Raw genomic sequence first — 12,183 nt, forward strand, 5'->3', positions numbered from 1 at the left:
AACATCCCTCTACCATGTGGTCCATGATTTATGATTGTCATACAGGGGCCTGTTCTTTTATGAATCAGCAGAGGAAAGAGAATTCCTGCTTTTAAGGTACTGTACACCAAACAAATGCAGTACTGTTAGCCTGGCTATCAATATAAACCATAGCTTTAATCCTATTAAATCTGGACAAATTTAATTGCGTTTCTTCGCCTAATTTAGACCACTGCTTTTTTTACACCAAGGTGCCTGGGTGTGCAACCACAAAACTGCATTCAGGCTCTGCATACATGTTCCCCAATGCCATTGTGATCATAGTCAAATAATACCATAGCTCACCTTGTGTACCTTGGCCTGTGACAAGATTTTTGTTTTGGGTTTTTTTTAATGCCAATGATCAGCTATGCAACCACAGATGCATAGCCACTGCAAACCTGAAAGGGTTAAAGGCAGCCCCAATCAATAGGCCTGCAAGGAGAAAAAGAAGAGAGAATGCCTTCTAAGCCTCTTTGGAAAATGCTTTCATGAGCAATTCTACAACAACACACAGGGTTCCTCTTGGCCTTTAACAGTGACACAACAGATAGAGAGACACATAGACTTAATAATGCTATTTTCTTTCCTGAAAAGAAACGACAGCAGCACCCTGTAAATACAAAACAGCATGCAAAAGCAGCAATCCTGACTCACAAGCATAGAAATACAAATCTTTCAATCCATTTTTTTTATTATTTTGTGCAGCTGGAAAAAAACAAAAACACCACAACCCAACACCTACATATCCAAGTGTGCCACCTAGCAAAGCAAACCATTTTTTTTCCTTTACAAAAAGGGTGATAAATCTCAGTTCTTGTCCATTACTTCAGCAAAAGCAAACAAAAAAAAAAGGAGATTAAAAAAAGGCATGAACCAGCCAAACGTAATCTCAGTTACTGAAAATATGTACACAGATACACAGAATCCTTTATGACTATTACAGTAGCCACATACCAGTGCTGTGTGTCTAAAGTGTGCATTCACATATTGTTATGGGATGGTATCTTTCTGCAAGATCCTCTGCTTTTGGCTGCCATGGAGGGAGGAAGCTCTCCCACTGTAGTAGCTCAATGACTGCATTGTGTTCAGGAGCTGATCTGCCTCAAACCAGTTTCAGCCGGTTCTGGTCACCCTACATAAAAAGCTATGGCAACCCTCGCTGAGTTGCCAACAAGTCCCTGAAAATCAGAGGGACTCGGGTTGTTTTCTTCTCTGGTGCAAGGGCAATTTCTGCCCTGGGTGCCCTCCTGTTTTCAGTCGCAGACCCCCCTTCCCCCCCCCCTACACAAGCACACAACACCACAACAGCATCACAACACCAGCCTCCTCCTTTCGTCTTCCTCCACAACTTACCTCCCCCAGAAACCTGGCCGAAAAGCTGTGTGTGTGTGTCTGTAGCTAACAAAAGAGAGACCGCAATAAAAATAAAAAGAAATCCCCACAGGATCTCCTTTTGCTGCACAAAGGATTCTCGGACAGAGGAGCAAGAGGGTGGCCGCTGCCAAGCAGAGTCCCCCCCCCTCCCCCAAATCGCGGCTCCCCAAGAGAATAAGATGCTTCTAATGAGAGCCATGGCTTCTCTTACTGCCCTCCTCACCAGGGCATCTTCAAAGCAAGGCTTCCTGACTCAGAAACCAACCCGTCCTTGCAATGTTTGGGGAGGCTGAAAGGAATCCTCTGCCCCTCTTGCAACCTCTTATTATGGGTCTGTTCAACCCATCCTGGTGGTTAGAGCAACACATATCTAAAACCCTGGCCTTGTGGAGACAGGGTCCCGTCCGTCCCCCCTTCTCACTTGAAGATCAAGGCCTTTCCCTCACCTACCAACATCTCCATCCTCATGAAGAGCTGTCTATCCTTTGCAAATGGATGCTGGAGTCCACTGGGGTTGGTGGGGTGGAAGGCAGGGAGCCAAAGGCAGAGAGACCCAACTTATTCTAGTTCTGCCTTCATCCTCCTGCCCGTTGAGGTCTACAAGGTCAACAGTGAGACTAAGGAGGAGAAATCACAACAGGCAGGTAGGCAGGAGTGGGCTGGCTTGAGAGCTGATTCAGGTTGGTGGAGGCAGTGCCCCATTCACCCTAATGGACCAATGAGGGATGCTATGGCATAAAGTGCAACACCAAACCATGGTTTTCCACATGTCCTCTGGACACAGGCTCCAACCTCTGCCTTTAACCACCTTAGGGGGGCAAGTTCGATCATTTCTTCCACTACATCTCCCGTCACCCATTGCTACTGGTCATTCTGACTGGGGCAGATGGAAAATCAACAACATCTGAATTACCCATGAGGGTAATTCAAAACCATTTTTACCAGTTTCTTTGTTTGTATTTGCATAGGCTTTTTAAAGGATTAATCCATTTCATTCAGTCCGGGATGGGGAAGCTGAGCTGTTGGGACTCCAATTCCCATCATTCCCAGCCAATATGGTCAACAAGCCATCTGGTGAGTCCAACATCATCTGGTGGGTCACTGGTGCCCCATCCATGACAGGGCAGAAGGCTCAAATTTTCTTAATAGCTTATTGCCAACCCTAGAACAGAGCAACTACCATTGACTTGGTTTGCAAACCAATACAGGAGTCTCCACCACCCTGACACAATTACAGCTTCCTTATCTTATCTTACCTTATCTTATTTCCCTCCTATTTCTCTTTCATACTATAACAGCTTAGCTGCTTCCATACTGGGAAGATATGGAATTCTGCATTGCCCAACCACCAGAAGACCTGATCATGTTAGGATCCTCTTGATACCATCTCACTATCACCCACCCCCCACTTTCTTCTCAACAACATGGGTCCTACCCACATTTTCTCTACCACACTCTTCCTCATCTCCTTCCATACTCTTGTCACATGCTGCCACCCCTTGCTCAAAAGTCCCTCGCCATTGTTCCTAGGTGCAGGACCACAGCTCAGCAGCAAACCACACATTTTGCATGCAGAAGGTCCCTGGCATCTCCAGTTTAGGTAGCAGGTGATGTGAAAGACTTTTGCTGGAGAGCAGACTGGGCAGGTCTAGATGGACAAATAAGTCTAGCCTAGTATAAAGCAGCTAACCAATAGTCCTAAGATCTCTACAGAGGTGAGGCCCTTTTGTTATCTTGGCAACACAGGGACACTGAAAACCCACCCCCTTCCGAAGCAAGCACAAGTAACATAGCTTTCGCTACTCCCATACTGGTGCAACATCCAGTGAGTAAGATTTACTACCCCTTGCTGCAAGAAAACCATGTTTACTAAGAACTCCAAAATCCATAGCTGGGCATTAACTTCGTTGGGTGGCACACCTTTGGGTTGGATGCAACCCAAACATTGCTCAACTGTGGATCTGCACCTCCTCACCTTTATGGACCAACATAGCAACCTTTCTTGTTCCTATTTACTAAAGGGTGCCTTCAAGGTGTGAGCGACCTCACCCAGTGGCCCCATCCGACAGCAAAACAACGATTCCTGGCCTCTGGGTCTTTTCAACCCAGCTCCACTCTAATTGGGGCTGCGAAAGTTACGCACCCATTACCTGGGAGTAAGCGCCACTGCAGAAATCCTGAGTAAAAGCGCGCAGGCCTGCGCTGCGCCAAGAGGCCCAGGAAGGGCGCCGCGGGCGAGAGCAGGAGGCTGCGCCAGTTTTGGAAAAACAAAAGAGGCCCAGAAGAGGCCATTGTGCTGCAGTCTCCTGCGGGTTCTTTCCGCACGCAAGAAATACCCACTTACGGGCTGTGTGCATGGGGCCGGGGGGGGGGGTGGGGAGCAGGGAGCGGACATGGCCTCCTAATGCATTTAACGTTAAGAGGCACGCACACAAAGAAAGGCCCTCCGCAGGAAAATCGCTTGGCCCCATATGCGGCTGCAAAGAAAGCACTTTAAAGGGGGGGGGCTGTTTAAGCACACATGCTTTATTTATTTTTTAAAAGCACACAACGGCGTTTGAAATTTAGCCAGGAGAAGGCCTCCCTCCCGAGGCTTGGCGATGCAGGCCAGCTCCAAGATGCCCCCGGCAGCAATCCCTTCTCCCGGGTCTGCAGCGCGCGGCAGAGGCCTAATCTCCGGCGGCTGCAGCAGCAGGCGCCTTGCCTGTTCCCGGACGAGCTCCCGGGCTGCAGAAAGGCTCCAGCGGCCTTCCTGCCTGGCAAGCCCCGGCTTCCTTCCCTAGCTTCTCCCGCGCGGCTGCTGCAAGTGCTTTGCAGCTTTGCCTCGCTTCACCACCCGGCCAGGACGGTTCCTCCTTTCCATGCCGCGTAGGCGCTGCAGCGGCAGCTCCGGAGAGGAACTAAGCTTTTGGATTTTCCTTCCCTTGCGAGCTCCTGCAAATATCCAGGAGGGAGGGAGGGAGGGGGTGTTAAAATAGCATGTCCTGTGTATTTATTTTTTAAAGGGTTCTCCCGTGGGAGGTGCATCAGGCAGAGGCCCCACCAGGGTGGGAAAGAAAAGAGGCAAGGAAGGGAAATCAGCACCATCATCATCATCATCGCCACAAAAAAAAACCACCGCCTCTCTCCTTTTTTTTTTCTCTCTCTCTCCCCGGCTCTCCCCGCACCGCATGCAAACTGCTCACACCCCCATGCAAACAGACCTGCTGCTGCTGGTAGCCTTGGGCAAGAGGCCAGTGTGCTGCCACCCGGGGAGGGGCTGTTCCTGCAAGGGGTGCTTTCAGGCAGACATGTTTAAGAGCTCACTGCTCTCTCTCCTTTGCCAAGAGGAGCCTGCAGAGAGGAGAGAGAGCGAGAGAGAGAGAGGCCTGGCTTTAAAAAAGATGGTTGCACATAATGGCAGGCAAGGCAGGCAGAGGGGGAGAGCGCGCGCGAGGCTCTTGCAAGGACTAGGAGGGGGAAAGGTGGGGGTGGGGGATGCCTCTGTGGCTTGGAAAAAGGGATGGATGGATGGATGGATGGCTGGGGTTGGGTAGGTGGGTGGGTGGAAGAGATCTCCCCTGTGGATTCAATTTAAAACTTGTCACCAGAGTGTGAAGAAAACGGAGGCGAGGGGGGAGAGAAGGAAGGAATTTATTTTTCCCCCTTTTATTGGTGGTTCGTCTCTAGAAGCTTCTCTCTCACCCACCCACCCCCCACTTTAGAAATCAGGGGTTCCCTCTTGTGGAGAAAGGAGTTAAAAGCCATTCCCCCCCCCCCCGGCATGTTTTAATTACAGGCAAGGAAGAAAAGGCGAGGCTCCTGAGGTGAAGAAAAAAGGGACCTGCAAAAAGGCTGCAATGTGCAGGGATTGCGATGCTGGTTGCGTTTTGCAACCTTCCTCAGGAAACTAGATTGAGCAGGCCGGAGTTGGGCTGACAAGGAAACAAAAGTAAAGAGGTTTCCCCCCCCCTCCCCTCCACCCACCTTCCTTGAGGTAAAGCTCAATTAAAATGTGTGTGTCTGACATGCCTGTGTAGTATAAATCTGAATAATTTTATATTTTATACCATAGGTTGGAAGGTGGGTGAGATAAATAGATACACACACATCCACGTACATAACAAACATGGATATATAATTCAGGTGAACAAAAGAATGATGGATTTTCCTCAGACTGATATTCTCAGGGGTTTGGGGCGGGGCAGTTGTGCCCTGTTTTTAAAAGGCTCTGTCTACAGGGGAGCAAATAGGGATGACGAAGCAGAAAATGGAAGCAGGTTTCCCTTCATCCCTAGTTTGGGCCTCATGAAGAAGTCTTGAGGAATAAGGACAGAAGAAGAATGAATGTGAGCTACCCTACCATTGGTTCTAGTTTTACTGGCGTGTCCACATTAAACGTGCTCACATTTGCTGCTAACAACCTGCTTCTGTGGAGGGTTTATCTTAGTTCACTCTTACCTTCCTGTATACAGCAAATGTGCCAGTGTTAAAATCATAAGGATGTCTTTGTTTGGGAGCATAATTCATGTGGCTCAATAAAAACAGAAGACATTTTAAACCCTTGATTTAACACACACACACACGTACGCAGAGATTTTTTCAACTCTGCACCATGGAGGCAAGGAAACAAGTTCACTTTTATTTTCTTGGCCCATTCTCAAGTGAGTCTCTTGACTACTTCTCTGATAAGCATCTGTATTCTTGGAAAATTAGGTTTTCTTAACTGACAAAGCAGCAGCATCCATCAGCTATGCATCACAGCAGTTCTCAGTGCTTTTGCAATTAATCTGCATGTCAACACCTTTTTTGTTCTGGGAACTGCATTGCCTGTTTTTCCATAGCATAAATTCAGTGCCCATTTCCCCAACCCCTCTTTCTATAGGTGCATTTTTTTCACTCTTGGGGGCATATTTGCATGCATACCATGCGTTAGGAGCCAAGGAAAATTCCTAGCATCAGGCCATGGGTGTGTGGGGGGGTGACAGGGGAGCAGCTGCCCCCCATCAATAAAATTCAATACAAATACATAGCAAACAGGTTCTGCCCCCCTCTAAAAAAAGGCCTGCCCCCCTAACAAAAATCCTGGCTATACCCATGCATCGGGTCGCCATATTTGCCATTTTTGCCCAATATTGTCCTATTTAGCAGCTTTCCAGGGGATCAGGCAGAGACGGTTCTTTCCTGTCGCTTGACCCTTAATAGAGAAGCTGAAGATTGACGCTGGGACCGTCTACATGTAAAAGCATGTGCTTAACGCTTTGCTAACAGCAAATTTGCATCTGCAAATTGGAGCTGGTGGGTCTCAAAACTTCAGTGAGTTAGGGATATTTTCTGCATGTGAAGATAGGCGCTGGCACATTGAGGGGGTGAGATCAATGTGGGTCCAATGGTCAAGAAGGTGGTCACTGCACATGCAGTAGAGGGAAATGCTGGCTGGGAATGATGGGCGTTTGAAGGGTCTCTGGTTCCCCACCTCTAAGTTAAGACCATATTCTACTCAAAGCTGTTTCTCTATCAATACCTAATTATTATGAGACTTGGACAGACCCAATGCGATCATTAGGAATACTTGGGTAAGGTCGGCGGTTCAAATTGGCGTGATGGGGTGAGCTTCCGATGCTCTGTCCCAGCTCCTGCCAACCTAGCAGTTCGAAAGCATACCACCATGAGTAGATAAATAGGTACTACTGCGAGAGGAAAGTAAACAGCATTTCTGTGTCCAACACGGTGTCCCATTTCGCCAGAAGCCGTTTAGTTATGCTGGCCACATGACCCAGAAAAGCTGTCTGCAGACTGCTGTAAACAAAATCTGCCCTTTTTCCCTTATGGGGTATCCAAGAGCCTGTATAGCGTCCTTAAGTGGGTTCCCTATTGGTAGGAGAAAATAACAAGAGGCCAACCAGAGAATACTGAGAAGCAAAGCAGCTAGTAAGCCTGTTCCTTATTAAACTGTTGCAACAGGGTGCTCGCTCACCAACATGCAGGAGGGAGGAGGACACCAGAACACTGGTGTGCAAGCTCTTATATAGACTTTTGAAATTGCCCACCCTGTAGCCCAAGACCACCCCCCAATACATCATACATACATCACTGAAGGGGCTGTCTACAGCAGAAATTCTGTCTGCCAGGACCTGATAATGGTCACTGGTTGCATTACTTGGGCAGTCTGGCCATTCTTTTGTGATGGTAAATACTCAGTTCCTGATTCCAGGTCACAAGCTCACCCTATTCATACAGAGATACGCCCTTAAGACAGGATTTGTGAGCAAAGAGACAATGGGGAGGTTTTCCCATTTCCTTCCTCCTTGCAGAGAAACATTTGAGGTCAATTTGGGAGAGTCAAAATGGTTTCAGGACTGATTTCCTGTACTGTTTCAGACATGTGGTTTATATATTTATGCATGTGTTTGCCTGGTACATTTATGAACATTTCTATATTTGACACCTTAAATTCTTATAACAAGACAGGCTCCCTCGGCCTTAAAGCGGAGATGAGCGCCACACCCCATAGTCAAATTCAACTGGATTTAACCACCTACGGATCCTTTCCCTTTCCCTTTTACTACTTGGGTAGCAGCCAGGGCCAAGGTAACGTGGGAACAGAGTCATTTTGGAAGGTGAAATAAATGAGCATATTGTTGTCCATTTGAACTCTAAATTAAAACAATTCTTAAAAAGGAGTCTTTAGACAACCAAACCCTTAAATTTCCCCATTTCAGTATGTCAGATAAACACACAAGTTTATTAGTAGCAGCACCTTTCTCGAAGCTGTATTTTAGAAAGAAAACCCTCACCTCATCTGCCCCCGTATTTTTGGTGGACTAACAAACGTGTATGTTTCATTAAATTTTACCTGGAAGTCAAAAATATTTCTATCAAGCATCTTTAAAACTTTTATTAAAACAGCAGTAGACTAGAAGCTTAATTGCTAACTTGGGGCATGTTCCCAAAGCGATCAGCGTTGTGTTATTATTTACAAACTTAAACAATATATTCACTACTGTTTGTGAGAGGCCTTTAATATGATTTTTAATGTGCTTTGTATTACTTTCTAAGATTTCAGAAAAAGACAAGATTGCCCTTAACTACCGATCTCCCCCTGTAAAGGGTATCAGTGGTGTAGCGTGGGGGTGCGGGGGGGCCGGCCGCACCGGGCGCAACATTTGGGGGGGGGGCGCTCGCAGCTCTCTGCCCGTACCTGGCTCACTCAGGTTAGGGGGTGCAAATTACTTGCCTTGCCCCGGGTGCTGACAACCCACACTACGCCACTGAAGGGTATGGTGTGAAGACAGGAAGCAGCAACCTAGAGCTGTTCAGTGTGTAAGTGTGAGGTGAGCCAAGAACTCTATGGAGTCTGTTTCATAACAACAGAAAAGTGGATCACAAACATGACCAATCCTTTTTAGGATGAACTCCCAGTACATTTGCGGTGGCAATGAGACCAAAAAGCTTTGGCCAGTTCTTTGAACAGAATGTGCACGCTAGAACAGATTTTCCTAAATTGTGGTCCATGGGCCAACCTTCGTTCAGGTGGTTTGCAACATGTCCATGGATTTGTGGTGAAGACAATATGGCACATACATCAGCTTAGTTAATATTGATTTTTAACCATATTTTAATTGCTGCCGTTATTTCTTAACGCTGCATTTTATTGCATTAAGGTTTGAATTATTTGGAATACAATAAAATACAGCATGTAACAAATAAAAGCAGCAATAAAAAAATTCGCAGTTTAAAACCATCTAGCATGGTGCATTGCAATTGCTATACAGTAATAGGCAGAAAGATTGAGGGCACAAGGAGAAGGGGACAACAAAGGACGAGGTGGTTGGACAGTGTTCTTGAAGCAACAGCATGAGTTTGACCAAACTGGGAGGCAGTGGAAGACAGGAGTGCCTGGCGTGCTCTGGTCCATGGGGTCACGAAGAGTCGGACACGACTAAACGACTAAACAACAACAAAATAGGCAGAAAAATCATTAAGTGGTCAGCTGCATTTGGTTAGAGCATGGTGCTGATAATGACAAGGTTGCGGTTTCAATCCCAGTAGTCCTGCATTGCAGTGGTCCTCAGGGTCCCAACTCTACAATTCTATGATTCTATGGCCCTTGGCAATCTCGAGTCCATGGAGGGGGGAATTTGGGAACTAAATGCTAGAATATTCTCTGAATGAGCAGAGGTTCTGTGACATATAGTCAAGGGTCCCTTGGTAGATGAGTTGATGTGTACATGGGTTCCCTCAATGTAGGAAGTTTGAACACTATTGCTCTAGAGTTCTGATCTTGGTCCCTCAAAACTAAATTATTCAGCCTCAAGAGGGCAGCACTCTGATATACTGTAATACAGGCTTCCTCAACCTCGGCCCTCTAGATGTTTTGAGACTACAGTTCCCATCATCCCTGACCACTGGTCCTGCTAGCTAGGGATCATGCGAGTTGTAGGCCAAAAACATCTGGAGGGCCGAGGTTGAGGAAGCCTGCTGTAATAGCTAACAGCAAACCTTAGAGTTGCAGAATGAAAGACTGGACTGGCCCAAGGCATTTTGCTGCCTGAGGCTAAGGAGAACACACACACCTCAAATCTATGTGCAGAAGTCAATTGTACTGGCAGATAAGACATTTATATACTACTTAATCATGGACATTTCCATGTGGTGTACAGAAAACCAAGCCACACAGAAAATGAAATGGCAAAACAATATCACAAAACCAAAGATTACCTTAAAATGAGCAAGAAATTATTAGTCACACACCTGAAGATTAGTAAGGAGGGTGTCTGTGCAATCTCACTTAGCCAGGAGTTCTTCAAGCTTGAGCTTCCTACACTGAATTTACAACTGAATCTTACTACAAATCTGCTAGCAGGAAGGTAGCACAACATCCTCCAGGAAACCTGAAGATAGCAGGGACATTTAAGGGTTGCAGAGCAGGTCGTGTGACGTGCACAACTCTAGTCTGCAACAGAGGTGCTTGGCTGATGACTTTGGAGGAATAGCCAGTGGGTTGGATCTGCCGCTGAAGAGGTCATTCTGCCTAATAGTAGAGACGGCCCTGCATTTACTTGTGCCGGGAACAGACATTCCAGCTCCACTCAGAACTGTCCTGGGACATTTTGTTTCCTGAGACCAAGCAGCTGATGATGCCCAACCACACGTCAAGGTGGGTAGCACTCACGGCTGGTCAAAGCTGAAGACCACTTGAGTGCTCTCCCACTCCCTGGCAGGAAAAAGTATATATGTTTCCCTTTCGCAACATCCAAAATCGTCTGCCTGAGGCAGCCAGCTCATTTTACCTAATGTTGGAGCCAGCTCTGGCCTATAGAAAAACCTCTCTCACAAACAAAATTTCCTTTTTACCCTGTTGTTTCATACCTTCCAACATTCCTAAGAAGATGTTTCTCTTTGTGAAACATGGGGTTGTATCAAAATACGTTCTGCTCAAAGTATTAATGAACCTCTATTAGTCATGTTTGATGCTTTTTTGTCATGGTGGGTATTCATCAGTACAGAATACTATCACCTCTTTTTTGCTCCTTGTGGCAGCCATTTTGTGCTGGCCTCCTTGGCACTTTTCTCAAGTTATGAATACTGGCACCTCATTTTTTTAAACCAAAAAAAGCAATGCTTGTGTCCATTAATTTCAATGGGTCTGCTCTGGGGAATGAATACATTGGACGCAATCCACACCCTCAAACTGTGAATCCAGTGTTCAAGAGCCAGTGTGGTGTAGTGGTTAAGAGCGGTAGACTCCTAATCTGGGGAACCGGGTTCGCGTCTCCGCTCCTCCACATGCAGCTGCTGGGTGACCTTGGGCCAGTTACACTTCTTTGAAGTCTCTCAGCCCCACTCACCCCACAGAGTGTTTGTTGTGGGGGAGGAAGGGAAAGGAGAATGTTAGCCGCTTTGAGACTCCTTAAAGGGAGTGAAAGGCGGGATACCAAATCCAAACTCTTCTTCTTCTTCTTCTTCTTCTTCTTCTTCTTCTTCTTCTTCTTCTTCTTCAAGGGCGAATTTCTGAGATGGAAACATGAGTGCAGGAGTGTGGTGGCAATTTTAGAAACGAGATTTCATGCTGCTGCTCCCATTGTATCATTTTGATTCCTTCGATACCTTTAAGTCTACAATCAAACTTTTCCGGAACAAGCTCTTCTAGGACAATCACCTGGCCTTTGAACGTATGACTCAAATTCGGCGAGTGTTAAGTGCACACACAATTAATGCCTTGTCTAATCAGGCTCATCCGCTTAGGAAAACTTGAAAATGCCAGTTTCTCTTTGTTGTACCAGATGTGCGGTTTTGCTTCTCTTAATATGTATTAAAGATATGCCGGTCACCGCTGAATAATTCATTGCACACACGCCTGATTAAATAGCAGCTCCTACTGATTAATAAGCGTGCCGTTAGCCTTTTGCAGATGGCACTGTCATCAGCTATTTAAGCCCTGTATGCTCACCTGCATGGAAACATAAAGGGAAACGGTTGGCATTGAACTCTACATACAGGTTGCTGAGTGTATCATTTATATTAATGGCATGTCATCTCTCTACAGCCAGGCCCACACGATGCTAAAGCCGTCGGGTGATTTTGCCAGCTGGGAATATATGGGTGGCAGTGGGGAACCTTTGTTCAGGTCAAATTTATCCTCGTCTCTATTGCTATATGGATCCTCAAGGCACTTTCTAATTTTTAAATTTACAGTTAGCAATAAATACAGGCAACCACCATTTACACATGCTCAATATGTGTGCAGCAAGGCCTCCAACATTTCTCCAATGAAAATAGGGATGTCCTATTTAATAATAATAATAA

The 12,183-nt window shown here is 46.4% G+C and overlaps 1 protein-coding gene and 1 long non-coding RNA gene across 6 annotated transcripts in view; one reads left to right on the forward strand and one right to left on the reverse strand.

Moving 5' to 3' along the window:
* ZNF532 (zinc finger protein 532) overlaps positions 1-4,720 on the reverse strand; it is a 51,050-nt gene extending 46,330 nt beyond the window's left edge. The window contains exons 1-2 of one of the 5 annotated variants that reach the window (XM_081929577.1): positions 1,375-1,513; positions 325-453 (exon numbers count right to left, since the gene is read on the reverse strand). The gene's annotated coding sequence lies outside the window, so the exon portion shown is untranslated. Of the gene's footprint in view, positions 1-324; positions 454-975; positions 1,226-1,374; positions 1,514-3,545; positions 3,741-4,598 lie in introns of those variants that run through there. The other 4 variants (XM_081929573.1, XM_081929583.1, XM_081929576.1 and 1 more) reach the window with 4 other exon arrangements.
* LOC309380233 lies at positions 4,666-8,489 on the forward strand. The gene is made up of 3 exons (XR_014172749.1): positions 4,666-4,798; positions 5,174-5,371; positions 8,434-8,489. It is a non-coding gene; the product is annotated as an uncharacterized lncRNA (long non-coding RNA).
* The last annotated feature ends 3,694 nt before the right edge of the window (positions 8,490-12,183 follow it).

The sequence above is a fragment of the Podarcis melisellensis genome, assembly GCF_964234715.1.
Source record: "Podarcis melisellensis genome assembly, chromosome: 11".
Taxonomy (NCBI): domain Eukaryota; kingdom Metazoa; phylum Chordata; class Lepidosauria; order Squamata; family Lacertidae; genus Podarcis; species Podarcis melisellensis.